The sequence below is a fragment of the Felis catus genome, chromosome C1, assembly GCF_018350175.1.
Source record: "Felis catus isolate Fca126 chromosome C1, F.catus_Fca126_mat1.0, whole genome shotgun sequence".
Taxonomy (NCBI): domain Eukaryota; kingdom Metazoa; phylum Chordata; class Mammalia; order Carnivora; family Felidae; genus Felis; species Felis catus.
In genome coordinates, this window is record NC_058375.1 from 45,603,998 (window position 1) to 45,628,089 (window position 24,092).

The 24,092-nt window shown below is 47.6% G+C and overlaps 1 long non-coding RNA gene across 1 annotated transcript in view; it reads right to left on the reverse strand.

Moving 5' to 3' along the window:
- The window catches only part of LOC102902095, a 351,245-nt gene that overhangs the window by 250,942 nt on the left and 76,211 nt on the right, over window positions 1–24,092 (reverse strand). Inside the window, exon 3 of the long non-coding RNA XR_006584306.1 lies at window positions 19,838–19,966. This is a non-coding gene — a long non-coding RNA (uncharacterized LOC102902095). The remainder of the gene's footprint in view (window positions 1–19,837; window positions 19,967–24,092) is intronic.

Below are 24,092 nucleotides of genomic sequence, written 5' to 3' on the forward strand. Positions count from 1 at the left end.
CACACACACACACACACACACACCTTATTTATTTCAGCTCTTGTACTAAAAGGGCCCAAAAGCAATGATACCCCAGTAATACACAGAGCACCTAATGTCCAAATCTTGGTTTCTAAATACCATTCTCTACTGAAAACAGACAGCACTCCTTGGAGAAGTAGCTGATACTGGTTCTGGGGCAAGGAAAGTACAAGGTAAATCTGGAACCTCACGTGCCAGAGAATAAGGAAGTATTCGAAGATCATTAGAAATGTACCAAAAAAACACAGGCACTGGTTTGAAGGAGTTCCCACTGGTCAAACCATTTGGGAAATCAAGACAAATAATGATGGTAATGTTTTATAGCATCAATAATGACAGAAGAGTCCATAAAACCATAATAATACTTATCAAATAAAATTAAAATGTGCATGGAGATGGAAAGGGAGCTGTTTGTCAGAATAGTTGTTACTAGAAGCGAGAAAAGGAGGAATATGTGTTCATCTCTATGCTCTCCAAGTTTTAATGTCATAGAACTCTTTGAAAAGAACAAAAATACACCAGTCTCTCCAATGCCCACAAATAAGAAGAATTTCATATCCTCCACGGTTGTAGGATCTTTCTTATCCTGCTCTTTCCTCCTTTTTCTTTTCAAGATTCTACATTTCAGTCTGAAAATCCAAATGTAAAGGGGGAGCAAAAGTTATGTTTCAATTGTAAATAATATTAAAATGTTCAGGCATTTCACAATATATATGCCTATCAACTCATCACATTGTACACCTTAAGCTTACGCAATGTTATAGGTCAGTTGTATCCCAGTAAAACTGGAAAAATAAAATAAAAAGATTTCAGGGCTTTTCACTGATAGTTTCCTAGGGATGCGTGACGTGGCTTTTCCCAAAATTTATGAGACTTCAGACTACAGTCATAGGAACAAGGGCCTCAGAGAAATGGAGGTGATCTTTCTGTTTGCCTCCGGGTTTGCAATGCTGAGACCACTTCTTGCATGCAAATAAACTGGATGCTTGCCCACAGGAAACCGCCCAGTTGGGTTGAGGAAGGGGGAAGGGGGAATGAGAGGGCAATCAAACGAGTTACTGAAGAAAGGCTGGGACAATTGCAATGCTGAGGCCAATGCTGACAGCCCCTGTTTGCAAGGAGTCGCTACCGAGACTTAAACACCATACTAGCCCCACCAGTCCCTTCATGCACATCGTGTCCTGTGTTACTCTGAGAAAGCTCAGTTAGGTGGGGTCCCTAAGGCCATATTGCCACTAAACATCAGAGCCAGTTTGACCTAGAGGTGTGGCCTCCAGTGTCCCCGCCTCCTGCTCTGGCACACACTTGCCTTTGGCCAGAATGGGAAGCAACCAGCGATAGATTCCAGTTCTGTCTCTGCGTGACCTTGAATAAATTACTCCTTTTCTCCGAACCTCAGATCCTTCAGCCTTTACTCAAAACCTCGGCACCCTTGGCTCCCCTGGTTCTCTCGCCCTTTTCCCTGCCCCCCATTCCTGCCCCCACCATCAGTTCATCTCTTCTCCACCTGCCCAGCCGCCTACACCGCCCCAATCGGCACAACAGGCAGGTGCCAGGAGAGGTGGGACAGGACACTGCATATGGCACATCTGCCCTCCCGTGGCTCCAGCTGGCTCCAGGGCTGCAAAGAGGGGCACCCTGCCTAAGGGTGGGGGAAGAAGCTCTGGGTTGTTTGTTTGTTTTATAAATTACCCCTTATACCCAGACAACTTCCAAGGCTAGCAGAACAAACACGATGAACCCACCACCTGGATCTAACAATGTTACCATTCTGCCACATTTGCTTCAGATGTTTTTTTTTTTTAAAACGCAAAAACATTGAGTTGCAGGTTCAGCAGAAGTCCTCTCTGCAAGCTTCCCAGACCTCAGTCCACCCACCCCCAGAAGTAATTACTATCCTGTAGCAGCATGTACTTTTCCTGACCAGATCTTTATGGTACATAAAGAGAGTTCATTTTAAACATGCAGAATTGCTTCACATTTTTTTTAACGTACATAAATGATCTTGTCTGTATCTTTCTGCAACTTGCTCTTTTTTAATTTAACGATATGTGTCTGTGATTTATCCACATCGCTGAGCAGAGCCCCACTCTGTTCCTTCAGCTGTTGGCTCATATTTCATCTACGGAAGACCACTTTATTTCTCCATTCCCCTATCCATGCACTTTTATATCATCTCCAGTATTTCACTATTACATAAAATGCTGAAACTGAACATTTTTGTACATCTCCTTCTGAACGTGTGCAAAAGTTTCTCTAAGGTACTGAATGCTTAGAGGAAACCCTGGTTCCAAGGCCAAGTTGATACTCACTAATATAGGCATTGCCAGTGGCTTCCCAAACTGATTTTACCATTTTATAGACCATTAGCATGGTGTAATAGTTCTCCTTTTCCTTTATCCTTGTTAGCTCACGGAATTCTGTTATTTTTGCCAGTCTGACGGATGGGAAATGGTATCTCGTTCTCATTTGAATTTCCCCATGACTAGTGATGCCAAACATCTTTTCACATGGCTATTGGCCATTCGAAATGCCTGTTCATAATCTGTCCATTTTCCCACTGAGTTGTTTTTTTTTTCTTATTGACTCGTGTGAATTATTTATACATCCTGGATAATAATCTTTTAAAACCTGAACGTGTTGTAAATATTGGGACAATCTTTATAAACTTCAAAGCAGTGTAAAAACCTTTGGTTTTTATTAGCGTTCACTTTACTCTTACATGTGTCTTATCACCTAAACCAGAGCCCCCAGCGGACAGCGAATGTGGCTTCCTTATGTTTATTTATCCAGAGTGACTGTTAATAGGAAGCAGCCTGGAATTATGGGGGGGAAATTATGGCTTTCAAAACAGAAATGGAGCTAATACGGCCTCTGCCACTGAGCAACTAGGCAGGCTCGTTCATGACGCAAACTCTCAGCCTCTGTTCTTGTGTCCTAAACCGGGAAGAATCTCTCACAAGGTCGTCGTGAAGACACATACTAGATCTCAACAGATACCAGCTGAATAGAAATATTGATAAATATTTGTTGGTAGTTAATTCTTCAAGGACTGAATAAGAACAGCAGCAATTTATGGAGCATTGTTTATGTGCTAAACACTACGTGAACAGCTCCCTTGTTTCCCTCTTCCAGATGCTGAATCCCAGCCTAAGAAAGATTTAAATAATTTGGACGGTCATTCAGTGTTGTGAAATGGTAGCATTAAGCTACAGTCACTCATCTACCTTATTCTTGTGCCACAATTTATTAATTCATGCAACGGTATTTATGGAATCTCCACCACGCACCAGGTACCCCACGAGGCACTGGGTGACATCGGTCAACAAGACAAACAGAGCTCTTTCCCTCGAGGAGTTCTACGAAAGGACAAAAGCGGAAAACAGCCAGGCAAATCACATGTGCTATGTTATGAAATAAACGCACCGCTAAGAGAGCGTGTGGCAAAGAGCTGGGAGGTTCTCTTTCAGGGAGGTGAGCTAGGGAGGCTTCTCCAAGGAAATGACATCGAAGCTGAAATAAGTGAGAAGACGTGGCAAACTGGCCAATCGAAGAGTCAGAATAGTTCAGGCCGAGGGAACAGGTCAAGTCCGGTACGAAAGTATATTATCAACTTACCTGAAACGATTTTCTTATTCTATACCCCATACCGTGGCTCCTGCTCACCACTCTTAGCTTAACCCGTGGCAAGGAAGAGTGTGAGCCCCACGCATCTGGGAAAGCCATCAATCCATCCTGGGCCCAGATCACCCCAGCTGGGCAGCAGCCATCTGGACATCTTCCAGATGTAGGCCGCCCTCCTCCTACCAACTTCCCTTCCATGTCTCTGTTCCATCTCCCAGGCCCCGAGCCTGTGAACTCAGCCAGCCAAGCTTGGCTTTGTTTCCCAGGTAAAAGCTCCTTACCCTAGTATTCTCCACACCGTCAACAGGGTGGACATTTGCAGACTGGCCTCTATGTGCATGAGCTGAGAACCCCAGAGGATTGATTCAAGCCTGGAAGGCTGCCAGGTTTTCATTAAAGCCCTTGTAAACCCACACTGCAGTTCTACAGAGCCACATCTGCCGAGGAAGTCATCTGTGATTTGTATCGTCGTGCTCCAACAAAACGCCAGCAGTGTGAAAAACTCTCCCCTCTGCTCTGCAGTGAACTGGAAAAGTAACATTAGTAATCGCTTCTGCAGGCTCCATAATGACATAATGGGCACCGGCTTAAGTCTTAAACCGAGGCTGATGGTCCCTGCCAACAATGTGGGTGGATCCAAGATGCCCTAAGAAATACAGGTCACCCCTGGTGCCCACCTCCCTACGCAAGAGAACACAGGTAATGAATTTGTACTCTCGTGTACAGGGAGAAAAGAGTAACTAACGTCGAATGACTGTCTGCTATGCGTCAAGCACTTTACAACCATGATAACCTTTAAGAAGCAGACATTATAATCCTCACTGTGGAGGAGGCCCCAGATGTGCCGGAAGCTGCCTCCATTCCGACTTCAGTCTGTACTTTCTAACCAATTAAGTTCTTCTTGCAGCTTATCTTTTAACTCCGGCAGAAGACCCTGCGGGCAAAGCATCCTGTGATGTGACCGTAACTACCCCTCAAGCAACAGGGACTGCCCTGAGGTCAGCAAGACCCCGCTGACCGACCCCAAGACAATGGTCAACTTGACCTTTACTGCCCACCTGCACGTACCCACCGACCTTTGTCCCATATTTGCCTGATATAAACCTAGAAGTATTTTTGCCACTTTGGAGATCGTCTTTGAGACACTAGTCCACCGTCTTCCCGGTGCTGCCTCACTGAAATAAATTCCCTTCTGGTTTTACCACCCCTTGTCTCTCTGCCTTTGGATTTTGTCGGCAGTGAGGGGCCGAACCTGGGTTTCTTTGGGGCCCGTGGAGCTAGGTGCTCTAGCGCCCCTGAGTCCCAGTGACAATTTTACAGATATGGAAACTGAGGTCAGAGATGTTAGATGGCCTTCCCAAAGCCACGTAGATCAGCAACATGGCTGAAAGTCAAACCCCCACTTCATGAACTCCCAAGTCTGTGAGCTTTCTGCCACCCCAGAACCCCAGGGATGGCACGCAAACCAACCACTTGGTGGCTTGTTTTTATTTTTCTCCAGCTGCACTTAAAAAATTCTTGTCAAAAACTGTGTTTAAAAAAAACGAGGCAGGGGGGCACCTGGGTGGCTCGGTTAAGCGTCCAGCTCTTGGTTTCGGCTCAGGTCATGGTCTCACAGTTTGTGGGTTCGAGCCCTACATCTGACAGCACAGGGCCTGCTTGGGATTCTCTCTCTCTCTCCCTCCCTCTGCCCCTCCCTCACTCACGCTCTCTCTCAAAATAAATAAATAAACACTTAAATAAAAAAAAATTTTTAATTAAAAAAAAAAAAAACACAAGGCAGGACAGGTAGGGCATCTTCCACTCACAACAGCCTGGATCTAAGCAAAGCCACTAAATAATGGGATTTGCACATGGGATTTAAATCCATGATACTCATTTTGAATTGGATGAACTGAAAGGAACTCCCCTTCCCTGCTTCTTCCTTCCTTCTCCTCCCTCAAGCCAACAAACCTTGCCAGGAAAGAAGGAAGGAAGGAAGGAAGGAAGGAAGGAAGGAAGGAAGGAAGGAAGGAAGGAAGGCAGGCAGGCAGAAGGGAGGAAGGGAGGGAGAAAGGAGGAGGAAGAGGAGGAGAAGGAGAAGAAGACAGGAAGGGAAGGGGAGGGAAAAGATACAGCCTATTCCTAAAGTCTGAGCCTGCATCCAAAAAAGGAAACATCCAGCTGATGTCTATTCCACAGAGCGCTTTCCAAAAGCTATGCTCCATTTGCTGCTACAGGGACCTTTGTGGTCTCACACAGTCTCGAGGCTAAAGTCCTTTTTCTTCTGAAATTGCAGATACGTAGTTTTCCCAGGGTCTCCCTGGGGCTACACAGGACAAAAGGCAGGGCTCCTCACCAAAAGGAATTTAGAAGTAGCAATAGCTCCCATAGCTTCAATTGCAGACGCAGAAGCAGAGAATAGTAGAAAAAAAGAGCCTACGCTTCAGGACCAGATAGACTAAGGTTTGAATCCTGACTTTGACACCTGATCATCCTGTGATCTCAGACACATTTTTGCTTTTCTGAGCATCTTTATGTGGCCAGTGGATCTAACGATGCCTCCAGTCCAGGGTGACTACAAGGAAGCAAGAAACAATGCATCGAGAAGACACAGACACACGGTAGCTTTCAACAAAAGTTCATTTGCTTTCCCGATCTTCTGCGTTTACTGCATATTTGGCTAAGGCTTCAAAGAAAGACTCGCAAAAAAGGTCAAAAGAGTTGATGGATTTCTTTAGAAAGGACAGTTTTTGATACATTATAGATGTTGTTGGATTACCCAAAAGTTTCCCTCTCAGCAGCTTTCCCTCTTCCCTCATGTAAACACCTAGAAATAATCTCCTGGTCTACGTCCTGTGGAAGTCAAAGAGCACCTGGCCAAAGAGAACCCGGTCACGCTCAAACTGCTTAGTGGAACTCACCCCTCTTCCACAGATTGCCTGGTTAGCCAAAGGTCTCACTGTTTTTAAAAAGGGGGGTGGAAGGGTGCCTAGGTGGCTCAGTCAGTTAAGCATCCGACTTCGGCTCAGGTCATGATCTTGCAGATTGTGAGTTCGAGTCCCACATTGGGCTCTGTGCTGACAGCTCAGAGCCTGGAGCCTGCTTCTGATTCTGTGTCTCCCTCTCTCTCTGCCCCGCCCCTGTTCACGTTCTGTCTCTCAATAATAGATAAACGTTAAAAAAAATTTTTTTTAAGGGGGGTGGAAAGGCACTTGGGTGGCTCAGTCGGTTAGGCGTCTCTTGATTTCGGCTCACATGACGATCACATGATTCGTGAGATCAGTCCCCACACCCGGCTCCCAGCTGACAGCAGGGAGCCTGCTTGGGATTCTCTCTCCTTCTCTCTCTGCCCCTCCCTCCCCGCTCATGCTCATGTGTGCATGCACGTGCACCCTCTCTCCCTCTCTCTCTCTCTCAAAATAAATAAACCTGTTCTCTTTCTCTCTCTGTCTCAAAATCAATCAATAAATAAACTTAACAAGATAAATAAATAAAAAGGAGGGTGGAAAGAGAAAAGTGCTGACAATAAAGGAAAGCTGCCACTAGGGGAGAGTTTAAGGCTCGACTAAGATTCACAACATACAATCACCATGTCCACAGCCACAGAGTGGCTTTGCAAAAAGAATCCAGTCCGGACATCAGTACTGTCGTTAGAGTGAATTGTTCAATGCCTCTGAACTTCAGTTTCCTCTGCTCCAAAGTGGAGACTGGAGATGAGAATATAGACTTTGCAGGACGGTGAAGGAGATCACGGGTTAAACCCATCTCGCTACTAGGCTCAGTGCCTGGTGGAGAGCAGGTGCTTAGAGAAATGGATCTTACAAAACACTGTTTTTATACTCACAACAACTCTGCAAGGTAAGAATTACTGATCCCATTGTTTTAGACGTGGAAATAGAGATTCAGAAAAATAAAACATGCTCGAGATCCCATAGCCCTGGCTTGCACTGAGAGTATCTGCAAGCAGACTGATTTGGCTGCAAAGCCTATTTTCCTTCCAGTAGACACACACACACACACACACACACACACACACACACACACACACAGGCAGCCACGTCAGTTCCCGCGGATGCAGAGAGGGGAATAGATTTTAAGCCTGTTTTGTCTCCATCTGAGTTGCTTCCTCTCCTCTGGCTCATTTGTTCCATCTCTGTGGCCCCGGCTGAGGCCTCCTCTATGGCTGGCAACCTCCCCCTACCCCACGGCTGCCGCCAGCTGAAGCTCCCACACCGCCAAAAAGGCATTTGAGAAACCGCATCCCCTGCGCTCCCCACCACATGCCTTTGAAGTGAGCCTGTCATCTGACCGGTACCTACTCAGGCTACAAATCCCAGACTCCTTCCCTACCTGGAACCCTGAGTTCCGCCCAGGGTCCAGGGCAGACACTAGATAGGCTGCCTTATTTTTCACCGCGCTTCATTTCTATCCAGCCTGAATTTACTAAGCACCTACTCTGTGCCAGACGCTGGGCTTGGCTCTGGAAAGAGAGAGAAATGAGTAAAACATAGGCTCTGCCTTCAAAGAACCCATGGAAGATGACAGAATCCAATTTGGTTCAGCTTAATAAATAATTGCCAACCACCTACCATTTACAGACCTGTGCTGGGCACTAGAGAATACTATGATAAATAGCGTGTCAGTCCCCAGCCCGGAAGAGCTTACAGTCAATGGTATCCTACTCAGCATACTAATAAATACCTACTTAGCTACCCCTCACCTGCTATGGCCCCCACATTGTGCTTTATACACATTCTCTGCGGTCCTCAAAAGAAAATAGCCTTTTGAGATAAATGTTTGAAAGAGGAGAAAAGTTTTTCTGTCCAAAACCCATCATGATGATGAGGATTCTAGAATTCAGGCCTGCTTTTTGTCTCAAAGGTTGCTAGTTTCTTGGCAGGGTAGTGGCAGATTCGTGGTTCCTATTATTACCTCACATTTGAATGATGTGCACGGATTTTCCAAAGCATATTCCCTCCATTATCTCATCTGAGCATCCACGTCCCTGTCCTGAGCAGGACAGGGGTTTTTTTGTGAGGCCCAGAGATGGTCACGAGTGACAGGAAAGAGGGCCGGCCAGCACCAAGCCCTGCGATGCCACTTACTGTTCACAACACCCTGAAAAGGAGTTGACCTACTTCCTTCTCCTTGATTTACATTTGAGGAAGCTGAGGCTTAGGGCGTGTTTCCCAAGTGCACAGAACTGGTCAAGATAAATCCTGGGTCTGAACCCAAGTCCTACAGCAGCCAGCACCTCTGACAGCCAGGTCTGTCGTCAAAACCAACCAGCCTTCTCATCACAGAGCTGGGACAGCCTGGCCTGCCTTGCTGAGGGACAGAAATGGCCTCGTGAGAGCTCAGCATGAGCGTGGTTCCCTCGGCCGTATGACTTTGGGAGACTCTCAAACTTCTCTGGGCCGGCCTCGGTCTCTCATTTGTCAAGAGACAATGCTAACCTCTGGGTCTGCATCAAAGGGTTCATTCGGTCAGGGTCTGCAGAGGGTTGAAATGGACAGGAAGGCGTTGGAGAAGTCATCCGCGTGTGGGGTGGCCCTCCATACAGGTTCTGCTGAATGGGACTATGGAATCAGAAGTCCAGGAGACAAAAAGCAGACAGGCCACAATCCCCCCACCCCCACCCCACGAGTCCCACTCCGGAACCAGGACATGTACCTCCAAGGGGCCCAAGAGAGGTCATCGTCCACAGAGCCAGACCCCTGCATTGCTGATGCGTCTGCCTTTGCCCCTTCAGCCCAGCTCAACGTGCAGACTTGGGGGGAGGGGCCATCACAGAAACAGACGGTCTGGTCACAGGGTAATGGCGTCCATGCCAAGAGCCCCACTTTGTTTTAATGAATGACACCAAACACTTAGGCTATAAACTCTTCAGATGGCTGGCTCTGGCAGTAATTACATGCCTCCCATTAATAAATCCTGCTTCTGAATGGTTTACTGCACCCCTTTCTTCCAACACTGCAGGCTGAAACCTGTCAGATGAGGCCAGAGGCCTGGTGAAGAGAAGGCAAAGAAGACAGGGCAGCTTTCTGGGCAAGAGAAGGAAGAGAGCCCCAGGCTGGGCTCTGCGTCTGCGCCGGCAGGGGGAGGGAGGCTTCTGAGCCCCACCCCCACACTCTACCAGGTGCCGACTCCCATATTTAACCCCCCATTTATCCTGAAGCCATCTTCTCTGCCCTGATCCAGGATTCACCAGTCTCGCCCACAACAGTGACAGTCTGCCTCCCTGTCACCATCCAGTTCGTCTGCCACACGCCGCCAAGGCAGTCTTGCCAACATAAAGGTCGGACCGCGTCCCTCTCTTAGATCCAAACCCTGCAGCGGTCCACGACACTTCAAACTTCCCCAGGCAGGGCCCAGTGGCAGTGAATCCTGCTATCTGCCCAAGCTCGCTTCCCAGAAATTACTCTTCCCACCCAACTTACTCCAGTGGTTCTCAGTGTGGGGCTCTGGGGCGGCATCAACATCACCCACAAACTCTTGGAAAATGCAAGTTCTCAGTCCCCACCCAGGGCTACGGATTCAGAGACCCTGGGGTAAGGCCCCGCAGTCTAGTTCTTTTTCTTTTCTTTTTTTTTTTTAACAAACCCTCCGGACGATGTTGATTGTATATTTTTTAAGATTTTTAAGTAATCTCTACCCCCAACATGGGGCTCAAATTCACAACCCCCATATCAAGGGTCGCACGCTCCATGGACTGAGACTGCCAGGCACCCCGGATTGCATAATTTTGATGATGGTTTTGAAAAACACCACTTTGCCCACTTTCTCTTAAGCTTTAACATGGGCAGGAACCACCTGGGGCTCTTGTTAAGATGTCAATTCTAGTTTAGTTGGTCTTGGGGTGGACCTCAATGATGCCACATTCATGAGTTCGAGCCCCACGTCGGGCTCTGTGCTGACCTCACAGAGCCTGGAGCCTGCTTCAGATTCTGTGTCTCCCTCTCTCTTTGCCCCTCCCCCGCTCATGCTGTCTCTCTCTCTCTCTCTCTCTCTCTCTCTCTCTCTCTCAAAAGTAAACATTAAAAAAAATTTCCTTGTTCCAGCAAGTTCCCATGCAATGCTGATGCTGCTGGTCCTCGCTCCAAACTGAGCAGCAAAGCTCCAGACTTCAGCGATCTCTGTCATTTCCCAGGCATGCCTTCTACTCCTTGCTCTAGGCCTTGGGATTCCTGTCCCTGTGCCTTCCCTAGCTTTCTCTTCCTCCCTTTCTCACCTCCTTACCCATAAACAATTCTACTCACCTATCAAAAGTTCACATAAAGAGCCCCTCCCCTCGTAAGACCTCCTGAACCCCTCCAGGTGGAAGAAAGCCCTCTTTTTCCTCGTCATGCACAGCTCCCATCACAGCACTGATCACCCTGTTCTGCCTGTCTATACTTCCCTATCCACAAGGACTACGTTAGAAACAGGACCTCTCCCCTCTCTGTGACCACGGCCCCGACATAGCGCCTGGCACCTAGCAGGAGACCAGTGGAAATGAGTGAATGAATGACGGACTGAATGAACCCCTAACAACCAGTCCTACTGGTAGGCAGAGAAGGAAAGTATCTGGGAGGGTTGGCTGTCTACTCCTGCACCTACCATGGGACCTGTACTAACTGCCAGGTTCCTTTTAAAGCAGGCAGTAGCAAACTGTTTTCTAAAGCAAACCGACGGCCTGATCCCAGAAGACAAACACCAGAGAGATGGTCTCCCTGAACCAGGAACCCCAGAGAAAATTTCCAAGAGAGAACATCCAAACAGGATTCCTCAGAGAGAAGACTCCCTAGACTGAAATTTCACAGAGGAAGTTCCTTTATGAGCATACCCATTCCCTCCACAAACATGGACTGAACAGAAGAGGTGGGGATATAAGATGAGCCGGATATCCTTGTTCCCAAGACGTTCATCCAGTGAGGGAAGTAGATGGCAGAGGGGCAGGACCAGCCAGTGAGAAAGGCTGTGACCCAAGCGGGCACACCCTTCACCCCGAGGCAGGTGCTTTCCATCTCACCAGGAGAGGTGAGGACCAGCATCGAGGAAGAGATGATATTTGAGCTCAGCCTGGAAGGCTGAGTCAGTGTTTCAGGAGCCCAACAGGGAAGAAGAAAGGGCATTGTAGGCAGAAGGTCTGGCACAGGCACAGAAGCAGGGGAAGAAGAACACTGCCCGCTGGGGCACTGCCAGCACTCTGACACGGCGAGGCTAACTGGGTCGCGCTGGAGGTTCACGTCGGGAAGTGGAGCAGAACCAGGGCAGTCATTTAGCAAACATGTCGTGAGCATCAGCTTGGCACCGAGACAGGCACTGGAGACGTAGACAGCCATAAATCACAGGTCTCTGCTCTCCTGGAGCTAACAGTTTACAGTTTAGCAGCAGTGGTAGGAAAAGACACAAAGAAACAAATGAATACAATATCTGCAGAAGAGTACCATTAGCTGAACTGGAACAAAGCGAGACATTAAACCTCAGATAAAATGGTCAAGGGTAGGCTCTCTGAGGAGGCGGACTTCATCAGAGGAGGAAGGAAGGAGTAGAGATGAGAACCCCAAGCAGAGAGAAAAAAAAGATTAAACAAAACCCTGAGGCTGGAAGGACCACAGTAGATTCAAAAAACTTAAGTGGGGGCTCCTGGGTGGCTCAGTGGGTTAAGTAAAGCATCCGACTCTTGATTTCAGCAAATGGTCATGATCTGACTGTTCTTTTGTTTTGTTTTGTTTTTAAATATTAGCTTTTATTTTATTTATTTTTTTTTAACGTTTATTTATTTTTGAGACAGAGAGAGACAGAGCATGAATGGGGGACGGTCAGAGAGAGGGAGACACAGAATCTGAAACAGGCTCCAGGCTCTGAGCTGTCAGTACAGAGCCCAACCCGGGGCTCGAACTCATGGACCGTGAGATCATGACCTGAGCCAAAGACGGCCGCCCAACCAACTGAGCCACCCAGGCGCCCCGATCTGACTGTTCTTGAGTTAGAGCCCCGCGTCCGTCTCTGTACTGACAGCGCTCAGCCTGCTTGGGATTGATTCTCTCTCTCCCTCTCTGCCCCTCCCCCGCTTATGCTCTCTTCCTCTCAAGATAAATTAAATAAACTTAAAAAAAAATCATTCCTTTCCAAAGGATGGAATTCATAAGTGCAAAAGCAGTGACCAATTTGACAAGGGGTGGGAAAGGTAGCCTGGGTCTTACAGGCTCTGGCTGGTGCCTGTATTGATTCCAAGGGCAGTGGAGCCTCTGGGAGGGCTCATGAGCGGGTGGAAGACGTAAGCCAGTTTGTTTGGAGTATTTTGTTTGCCCTTTATTTACTTATTTTTTGAGAGAGAGAGTGAGAGAGTGTAAGTGAGCAAGGGGCAGAGAGAGAAAGGGAAGTGAGGCTCACCTGGGGCTTGTGTTTTACCTGAAGGGGGGCTTGTGTTGACCCAAAGTAGGACTCGAATTCATGAACAGTGAGATCATGACCTGAGCTGAAGTCAGATGCTTAACGACTGAGCCACCCAAGCACCGCCCTTTCATTTTTATTTATTTTTTTCCCAAAAAGATAACCCTAGTTCCTTAGTAGGAAACGGGCTGGAGGGGGACTGGTGAAGACAGATCCTGACTAGAAGCTATGCAATTGTCCTGTTGAGGGGGAAAAAAAAAAAAAGCCAGGGCCTGAACTAACATGAGGGCCAAAAGGATAGAGAGAACAGCCTCGAGAGAAGGTCTCCTTTAGGAAAATTCTACACTAGCAGCTCCAAACAGCGACTTCCTGTCCTTAAAGCGAATAGAACAGCAAGTTCTCTTTCAGGAGGTATGCACTGGAAGGAGCCCCCTTCCTTTTTCCAGGGTGACTTCCATCTGCCTGAATGCTGGGTCGGACTCAAGGCAGAAGGGAGCTCTAAGCACCCATATTCCTGGCCAACACGTGTACTGATCCTGGCAGGCACTGAAAAAGGCAAAGATAACTCCCATTTTTCCCACCTTGCCACTGTTGGGTTGCCCTATGGCAAGGTGCCCAGCCAGGTCTCCCAACAGGCTGAACCCCTGAGAATTTGGGATCTGAGGAATTATGGGAAAGGAGGTGGCTCCACAGAGGGAATGTCAGGTTGTACACAGCAGGCATGCATCTGATTCCTTTTCTTAAACCCCTACGATGCCCATCCTACAAAACATACATCATAGCATTTAACAGCAGGTTAGGAAGGGGAGTTTTACTGGGGCTTTCCAGACCTTGCAACAAATCCTAGCGTTAGATCTAAAAGATCTCCTAGGATAATTTAATCCAACTCCTGTCTGACAGATGGGAAAACTAAGATCCAGAGAAGAGTGATTTTTGTGAAATCACGTAGCTATTTTATTTGCAAAGTCACAGCTGCAATGTTGGTCCTAATTCCCAATTCTGTGCCCTTTCTTTATGACTGCACTCACACTTTAGTGAATAACTTACTGAGCATTTACTACACGCGGGGCTCTAATTCTCCATATCATTATAGAAATAAATGTTTAGAGGCTCCCGGGAGGCTCAGTCGGTTGAGCATCCAACTTCAGCTCAGGTCATGGCCTCACAGTCCGTGAGTTCGAGACCCGCATCACACTTGCTGCTGTCAGCACAGAGCCAATTCAGATCCTCTGTCCTCCTCTCTCTGTGCCTCTCCCCTGCTCACTCTCTCTCTCAAAAATAAATGTATGAAAAAATAAGTTTTTAAAATATTCAAACACGAGTACATGCAGTATTATGAAACTGAACTCTTGGCCACAATCTTGACAGTAGTCATGGCCTCCAGGATATTCTGAACTCGCAAAGCAAGAGAAGGGAGTCTTGTTCGTCTCTGTGTATCTAGTCAAGGAACTAGGCGGACAGCACTGTTTATCAGTGAACGAAGGAAGGCATCCTGGTTGTTGACAACTATAAAATGAGGCCAAGTGACGTCTGGTACAGACAATTCCAAGCAGCCCTGTGTTCGTGGTGGGTCTCTGGACGGAGATACTGTTGGTAGTGGGTGGGTGGCAATGATTTTTTTCCCTTGCTGGTCAATTGCCTTTTCAGGTGGTCTTTATTAAGGCATCAATCTTTCGCCCCTGACAGTCACTGTGACCCACTGCAGCTCAGGAAAGGAATCTTTCTTAATTACCAGACCTTTCTTGCTCCCTTGAGATTCTTGAGTACTACACCAGGTGGGGCTGATGGATGTGTCATCTGGTTCTACCAACAAATGAAGTGTCTTATTTGCTCAAACCTGAGGGCCCAGTTTGCTATTCCAGCACAGTTAGAAGCCCTGGCAAGCCAAGCCACCCATGTTTTATGTCTCCGGGAAAAGCCCTCTTTGCTCCAGCATGTGGAGTACTGCTAAGAGCTTAAGAACATAGACGTCAGAGTCAGACCTATAGAGCTTGGATTCCCATCTCTGCCGCTCGCTAGGAAGCAGACTGCTTGATTCCGCAAGCTTTGATTTCTTCATCTGCAATGGGTTTCCCTCACCTGTGCCACCTTGAAAGGCCGGCAGGCTCAGTCTTCAGGCCACTTCTATTTTCTGTCTATGCTCATTCCCTTCACGATCTTACCGATGGCTTTAAATACTATGTATATGCCAAAGACTTCTAAATGTGGGTCTATACCAGACCTCTCATCAAAACCACAGACTCAATCTTTAACTACAAAACTACCATCTCAACTGGACCAGGTAATGGATACCTCAAAGTCCATATGCCCCAAACCCACCTCTTGATTCCTACTCTGCCCTGTCTTCCCCATCTTGGTACACAGCAACTCCACTCCACTAGTTATTTGGGTTCAAGACCTTCAAGTGGTGTACTTTCACATCCCATCTCTGTCCATCAGCCAAGCCTGCCTCTTGCACCTTCTGCAAGCTCACCTGTTCATAATACCCAACCCCCCACCACCAACATCCAAGGTCCCATTAATCCTTTGCTTGGATTATTGCAATAGCCATCTTCTGGCCTTGCCCATGCTGTACAGTGCCATGGTAACACTTTAGAACCTTAGATCACGGATCACGCCTCTACTCAAATCGTCCAGTGATTTCGTACTTGACTCAGTAGAAGCTGAAGTACTTACAGTATCATAGGGGGCTTTACGAAATACGCCCTCCTCTCTCACAGCCAGAACTTCTTTTCTTCCCTCTTCTGCCACCACACTCCCTCTCAAGCCATCCCAACCCATCCCACACCACCCTCCACTGGGCCTCCAACCTCCAATGGGCTCATTTCTACCTCAGAGCCCTGGTAGGAGCTGTTCCCACTTCCTGGACTGTGCCTCCCCTGGTTATCCGTGGGGCTCAGTCTCTTACTTTTTCTACCCCTCTGCTCGAATATCATACCATCAGAGAGGTCTTCCCTTACCCTTCTGCACAACAGTGACCTCCTATTTACCACGCCGTTACCCCCAGTCCTGCTCTATTCCCCCTCCTGACCTTACTACCACCTAAAGCACCGATTCGGTTGCGAGTTGTCTGTCTCCTGAATGTGCACGTAAGCTCTATGAGAGCAGGAAATTTGCTCTGCTTCCCACTATGTCCTCAGAATCTAGAATAGCACTTGGTGTAGAGGAGGAGCTTTATTTTTTTTTAAGTTTATTTTGAGAGAGACAGAGGCAGCACAAGTGAGGGAGAGGCAAAGAGAGAGAGAGAATCTCAAGAAGGCTCCGTGCTGCCAGCACAGAGCCTGACACGGGGCTTGAAGTCACAAAACCATGAGATCGTGACCTGAGCCAAAACCAAGAGTCGCTTAACCGATTAAGCCTCCCAGGTGCCCCAAGGAGGTGCTTTATCATGAATAAATGAATACATTCTTAAAACAGAAGATAACTGTTTCCCTACAAGGAATGGTGGAGCGATTGAATGGGATGTTATATAGGGGCTGCAGGTGAGCCTTTTAGTGAAGCTTCCAGTGTTACAGGTCCTGGTAACAAGTGATGCGGTGAAAACAGCATCCCAGCCCCTTACACAACAAGAGCTAGCATTGACTCCTGTGTGCCAGCTTCTGTAAGCTCTCCCCTTCCTTATATATCATTTACTCCCACAGCCAACCTATGAAGTCGGGATTTTTATTATTTCCAACTTACAGATGGAGGAACTGAGGTCTGGGGAGGTAGAAAAGTTAAATAGATTAAATGTATGTAAAAGAGCCTGTCACAGAGCAGGGATGCAACACAAGTGTGTTGAACCTTCCAACCAAAGTTCTGCCTGTGACTGGGAATTTAGGGGCCAGTAGTCTGCTGGGCCTCATTAGAACCCAACTATCACTCTAGATCAGACTTTAAAAGGCTCAGAACGCCTGAAAGGAACAAGAGAAAAGAAAGGAACTCCTCTTCCATAAATTAGGCCTGTAAAGAAATCTTTCCTTGAAACTTTAATTCTTTAATCAAAGAAGTACTGAGGTCAGCTCAACATGGCCCTTTTCAACACTTATTTAGAGAAAATCGACTAGCAACGAACCAAAATGGATATGCGCATGAGCCCACATGTAACACTTATCCCAGGTTTCTACTTCCAAATCTTGCTAAATTGTCCTCCATCAGTTGAAAGAACATGGCAGCCAATAGAATCAGATATAAAAAAAAAACAGAAATAATGGCAGCCAGCTGAGTCACTTGGTTGAGACCCACAGATGGGGGATTCCTCTAGGACCCTGACACCTGACCCCACCTCTCAGGCCTTTGAGGTGTTCTGAGTAAGAAAATGACAAATGACACCTGTAAAATCACATGCATTTAAATGATGAGAGAGAGTGAAAGAGAAAGAGAAGGTAGGAAGAGCTAGAAGCCCAGTGTTGGGAGAAAAAAAGCTCAAAATAGATGCTATTACACCGATATGTGAGTGTGTGTGTGTGTGTGTGTGTGTGTGTGTGTGTGTACCTGTTATATAAAGTTTTGTACATAGAGAGATTCTGTAAGCACATATACTACAATGCTAAAGGACTTCTCTCTGAACAGTGGGAATATGGGTGATTTTATCTCTTGTCCTTATATTTATTTTTTTTCCCCTGCAATGAACATATTTTTGTAGTAAGAAGGAAAAAGAAGATACTAGCCAGAAGAGAGCAAACCTCACCATTTCCCAGACAGCACTGACACTTGGCTCAAGCATTCGCGTGCGCTCCTCAACTTTACCCCTCTCCTCCTCCCCTTTTGTCCTTGACTCATCCTAACATGCAAGATGCTGCTTGGAAAAAATGGCCTTCACCAAAAAATAATAACAACTGAAGAGAAGCAGGAAGTATCAATCCTCTATGAAGGAAAACGATGCACTCCAATAAGTAAAGAGATGCAATGTGGAGTGAAAGGGATTGACCATATTTCTCCTAGTAACAAACAACAACCACAACAACAATAATACCAAATGCTGGCAAGGGTGCATGAAATCGACAGCGTCCTGCATCGTTGAGGACACTGCAAGTTCAACCCCGTGGAAAAAGCAATCCTGGAAATATGAATTAAGATCCGTGAAATTGGTACTGTATTTCATTCAGTAATTCAACATCAGGAAATGTATCTTTAAAACATAATAAAAGGTGCTGTCAAGGATTTATGTTCCAAGATGTTCATATTAGCAGAAAAAAAATCGCTCTGGTCTATCCATGCAATAAAATATTAAACACCATTTAAAACTATCATCATCCTATGCTCGTGATATTTGTAAATGTACATCATTATTACAATTACATGTAAGTTATGGATAAAACACTTTAAAAGGAAACACAGCGACCTACTCTCATTGGATATGAAAGACCGAGAAAATCAGTATTTTTATTGATTTTTCTACAGTGTGGGTATGCCTAAGAACTTTTTTAAAAATCCATTCTAAATTAAATTGGGGTGGAAACCTGCCTTATTTGCACCTCAACTTCTCCATGCCTCAGTTTCCTTACCTCCAAAAAGTGTTAAGAATGGTGTTCACCGGGGCGCCTGGGTGGCGCAGTCGGTTAAGCGTCCGACTTCAGCCAGGTCACGATCTCGCGGTCCGTGAGTTCGAGCCCCACGTCAGGCTCTGGGCTGATGGCTCAGAGCCTGGAGCCTGTTTCCGATTCTGTGTCTCCCTCTCTCTCTGCCCCTCCCCCGTTCATGCTCTGTCTCTCTCTGTCCCAAAAATAAATAAACGTTGAAAAAAAAATTTAAAAAAAAAAAAAAAAAAGAATGGTGTTCACCTCAGGTGTGCCATGGGTGTAGGACAAGTTAATACATTTGATACATTAAATGAGCAAAGTCCCTGAGATGCTTAGACAATACCAGGGACACAGCAAATACTCAGTGAACATTAGTTACTACTGCTGTTGTTCTTTTGTAATTTGTCCTTCCCTTTCCTCCCCATCCCCTTGTACCACATTATTCTAGGGAATTTCTCTTCTCACTGAGGCCCTTTAAGCACCCGCCTGATCTGCCTTCAGACTGATTTGTTACAGATCCTGAGCGCAACTTTCTAAAAGCAAACAAACAGACTGTCTGTTCACATCACTCATCACAACCTCCAACCTCTTCCAGCTTGGAGATGCTATCCAAACTCTTCAGCCTCTCATCTTATGCTACGGGATCAGCCCTACGTTTCCTTATAGACTCTAACCATCAATCGCAAAACTGCCCTTTCCGCTGTTGCTGAAAGGCGAAGGCGAATTGATCGTGCACGCCTAAAAGAAACCGGGAAGGGGGACGGGTGCTGTTGACGCGCACAGCACACAGGGTGCCTGCAAGCGCTGTGCAGCCGTCAGCACTGCCATCATGTCACAGGAGAAAACAGGCTGAGATAAGTGACTTGCCCAAAGGCACACGGCTAGCAAAGCACAGAGTGGAGATTTGGACTCCACGCTCTCCCGCTCGCGACACCAACCCCAGCGCCCGTGTCCTTCCGCCTGCCTCCCTGCGTGCCTGCCTCATGAACATACCTTCCAGTTCAGGTCTTCCGTATCACCATTCTGCAAACAGGCCATGTTTCATTAAGGACCCCTTAGGTTATGGCGTCTGAAATGGCCCATACACACACACACACACACACACACACACACACACACACACACACACTCCCCTAGCCATGTGAGTGTGCCCGCGTGCATACCACATACACACACACTTTCTCTCTCTCTCTCTCTCTCTCTCTCTCTCTCTCTCTCTCTCTCTCGAACACCATTCCTCCTTCTAAGACCATTTACATCCTTCCCCTTGCATATTCTTCCTTTACCCTACCTTATTCACTGAATTCCATCTATGTTAAGAGATCACTCACCAGCAGTAAACAGAGCACTGAGATTCGGCTTCAGGGTCCGCTGCGAGGTGGTGGGCATGGTTCCACCTACAGAGGGCTGACAATCCAGCGGCTGCATTCTCGAGTGCTGAGCCCAAAGAAGGTCAAATCCTAGGAGAGAGGCGGGGGGGGGGGGGGGGGTGGTCAGAGCTGCTTGGCATGCAAGAGGAGGTATTTCACATCAGTGAGGACAGGACCAAGTCCTGACTGATCCCGTCATCGTAGACAAGTTACTTCTTTCTGCGCTCAGTCTTTCTATATAAAATGGTATTAATGAGGGGCGCCTGGGTGGCGCAGTCGGTTAAGCGTCCGACTTCAGCCAGGTCACGATCTCGCGGTCCGTGAGTTCAAGCCCCGCATCGGGCTCTGGGCTGATGGCTCAGAGCCTGGAGCCTGTTTTGGATTCTGTGTCTCCCTCTCTCTGCCCCTCCCCCGTTCATGCTCTGTCTCTCTCTGTCCCAAAAATAAATAAACGTTGAAAAAATTTAAAAAAAAATGGTATTAATGAGCTGGCTGTCCTCGGAGTGCCTCCACCCTCACCCCAAACTCAGCACAGTGTCTGGCATACAGCGGGTATTCAATAAATATCTGCCGAACGAATAAATGAACTCGGTCTACAATGGAGGGAAATAGGAAGCGAGTCCTTTCAGAGAGAAAGACACGCTCTTCTCTTTTCAAGCTTTAGGCTCTGAAGAAATGATTCCTGCCCCAGGGGTAACCAATCACCCTTCTCCCCTTTCTCGCAAGGTCCAGGCCAGGTTTTCCCCGAGACCCTGACCATTCTTAGGCAGGGAGTGTTTAATTATTTCTCTGTGAGCCTGTACCCCAGCTGGACAGAGTTAATAAACCCGCCAGGTCTTTATCTTAACAAGGAGTCTGAGGATCAAATTCTCTCCTCATTAAAGGCCCAGAAATCTCCCTGACAGCGAGGCCTGGGAGTTCGGCAGTCAGCCTGAACACAGAATTTGGTTTCTTAGTGAATTCCTCCAAAGGCTCAAGCCTTTAGAGGTGGGGCAGTTAAGGGAGAGAGGGAGGGAGAGGGGGGAAGGCCAGGGAGAGGAGAGGGAGGGAAAACAACCCTCCCTTAGAACCCAGGACTTAGAGATGAGGCAAAGAGGCGCTTCCAGAGACAGCCAGTCCGTGGTGTGAAGGGGGGGATGCTGGGGGCCAGAGCGGGGCCCTCCACACACACTATCTCCCTGGACCCTCTGACCTGTCTTCTCATCTGCAAGAGGCCTGACAAACCCGAGTCCCCAGCTAGTAAGGGTTGAAGCCCATCCTTACTCGAGCCTGAGCTCCTTCCAGTCATTGCACAGGCTTCCCCAAATATGCCTCCAGACCGCGGGGGCAACAGGGGCAATTTCATGTTCCCATTTCTCAGTGTCCCAACAACCACACAGGACAGATTCAGAGCCAAACACGTCTTTCCTCCTTCAGATAATGCCACAGATAGCCACACATTTATGAACAGGTGAATATATGTAGGGAGAGATTTCAATGTGTGCAAAACATACACATGTCTGGTTTTCGGGACGGTTTTTCTGTATGTACCCGTGTCTATACATTCAACATGGAGCCACAAGACCTGAGTTCGAATCCGGCCCGTGTCACATACTATCCACGTGAAACCAAAGAATCTCTTACGTTTTATTTCCTCACCCATCAGGCATAAGTAACAATAAGGCCTGTCTCCCAAAGTGGTTGTGAGGGTTGAGTAGGAGAATACATATGCCAGTCAAAAAGAAAAATACTGTGTGCTTTTATTTACATAAGGTCACTAGAGTAGTCAAATTTACAGAAACAGAAAGTGGAACAGAACTTGCCGGGGGCTGGCAGGAGAGGGGAACTGGGGGTTGTTTATGGGTGCAGAGAGTTTCAGTTTTGCAAGGTGAAAAAGTTCTGGACATGGGTCACACAAGAATACGTTTAACACTTCTGAGCTGCGCTCTTAGAAATGGTTCACATGATAAATTTATGTTTTGGGATTTTCAGCCCGCTTAAAAATAAATGCTAATCAAAGGATACACATGCGAGGGCCCTGCCTAGCATGAAGCACGTACTATGCTTGATGTTGTCTCACACACAGGAGCACACACACACATGCACACGCATCCACGGCACGCGTGCTCTTTCGCAGTCACACTTACAAGGCGGCACACGGGAACCCTTTTTAGGAAACTGTTCACAAATAAATTAACAATCCCATATTGGCTGCCTCTTCTGATAAGCACAAGTTACGTGCTAGTAAGCAGGGTGTGGGGAAAAGATGGCCCAGGACAAATAAATAGGGGAAGCATTAGGTAATATCTCAAGACTTGAGGCTCATGCTTTTTTCTTTGCAAAATATACCAGTGTGTCTGCTGGTATGCCTGTGTTTGCACGTAGCTACCACTCATTTGGCATCTCCTGAACAGGTATTTTAAATACTTTGTCCCACTGAATATTCTAAATCACTCATCGCCATTAGGTAAGGTAGTAATTATCTCTAGTACACAGATGAGACAACTGAGGCTCAAAGAGCCAAATCATTTACCCAAGCTCACGTGGCTAGGTGACGCAGCTTTATTTTGAACTCGAATTTCTCCAACTCCAAAGTCCACTTCCTCTGTTTTGACAAGCCTGTCGCTTTCCTTAGAATGCTCACCCAGGACAGCGCTGGGCATTCTGGAAGTGTTGAGAGCAGATGTCGGGTGAATACATTCCCTTCAAGGTGGAGGAATATACTATGCCCTGGAGTATAAATGGAATGAGTCACGGGGCAAACCGAGCACCAGCTGGGCGATTCTGAGTATCAGTTCTAGCTTGGGGGCCACTAGGAACCCAGTGGGATTGTCCACTGGGGGAAGCTGCCAAGGTTGATGAGGTTCAGGCACCAGTTAAACCACCAGGGGCCAGAATTCAGGGTTGACAGGGAGGCCCAGGGGTGGCAGAATAAGTAAATCTGATTAGCAGGGTCAAAAGGCAAGGCAAGTCCAGAAATTAAAAACCGAAGCAATGGACTTGAAAGCAGTGTGGGCCAAAACACTGTGGACAAAAGCACATAGCACGTATGTCTATCCACGAGAGGGAAGCAAACCAGGCTTTGCCCTTCAAGCAGCGCTGGGGACATCACTGGGCTTAGAGAGACCACAGGGGAGACACTTCGCATGTTTCCGAAAGGTGCCTTTAATGACTGAGATATGCACACTAGCCTGTGAACCAGAGCTGAAAAAATGGACTGTCTTGCTATAAGCTCCAGGGGTAAGGACAAAGCAGACCAGTGGCATTTTCCATCACAGGTAATTCAGCCCCTAGTCAGCCTCACAGAGGAAATAAGGTTTCCGTCTTCCCCTCCACGGACTGTGGATCTATCAGAACAGGAGCCTCATGGGTTTTTGAAAGATTAGACAGAGCTCAGTGAGATTTACGTTGGTCAGAGGACACACTGGGGCAGGAAATGCTGAAGAAGTGGTGACCACCCATCTGAAGACAGTGTGGGGAGTGGGGCACTGGGACAAGGGTCTCCTGTTGGCTGAGTGCCCCCCACCCCTTCCTTCTGGTTCTGGCAGGGCTGAGACAGAGGTGCTGGAGATGGCAGTGATCCCAACACTAAGAAGGGCTGCAAAGAAGTCCTCCCACTGCCCTCGGGAGAAGGACGGTTAGCTCTGAATTCTGGTGCTCGTCTCGGGGAAGCGGGGCTCTGTGGTTGGGCGGGGGGCGGGGACAGAAGGCTCCTGGAGAAGGTGGCATCAGAGCTGGGACCTGGGTGAGGGCACGGAGCTAAACAGATGGGGAGGCACACTTCAGAAGGAGGGAAGAGTGGGTGCCAAGGCCTTGAGGCAGGAATGACTTGGGAGTGCTGGAGGAACAGAAAGGGCGTCAGCATAGGGAGAACTTAGCTGTGCCGACCACGTGGGGCTTGGAGAAGTACCTAGCGATGCCTGAGGGCAGGCAGGGGCAGATGCTGCAAAACCCTAGTTTTCTCAGGTGTAAGTGCAGGTAACCTCCCTCCCCCTAAGATACCGGGTGGGTGAAAGAAGTCTGCAAACCCAGACATAGGTCATATTCTCGGGGTACTCCTCCTCTGAGGGCCCAGGGAATACTCAAATATAAGCCTGGCTGCGGGCTGCATAATTTTCCTGATTTCCTTATCACCCGACGGGCAAGTGAGCAAAGAGCAAGACCGAAGGCACGTGGTTGGGCAAGAGTGCCCTTCTTGGGGCCATCTGGTAACTAGCATGCGGGGTTTGAGTGAGGA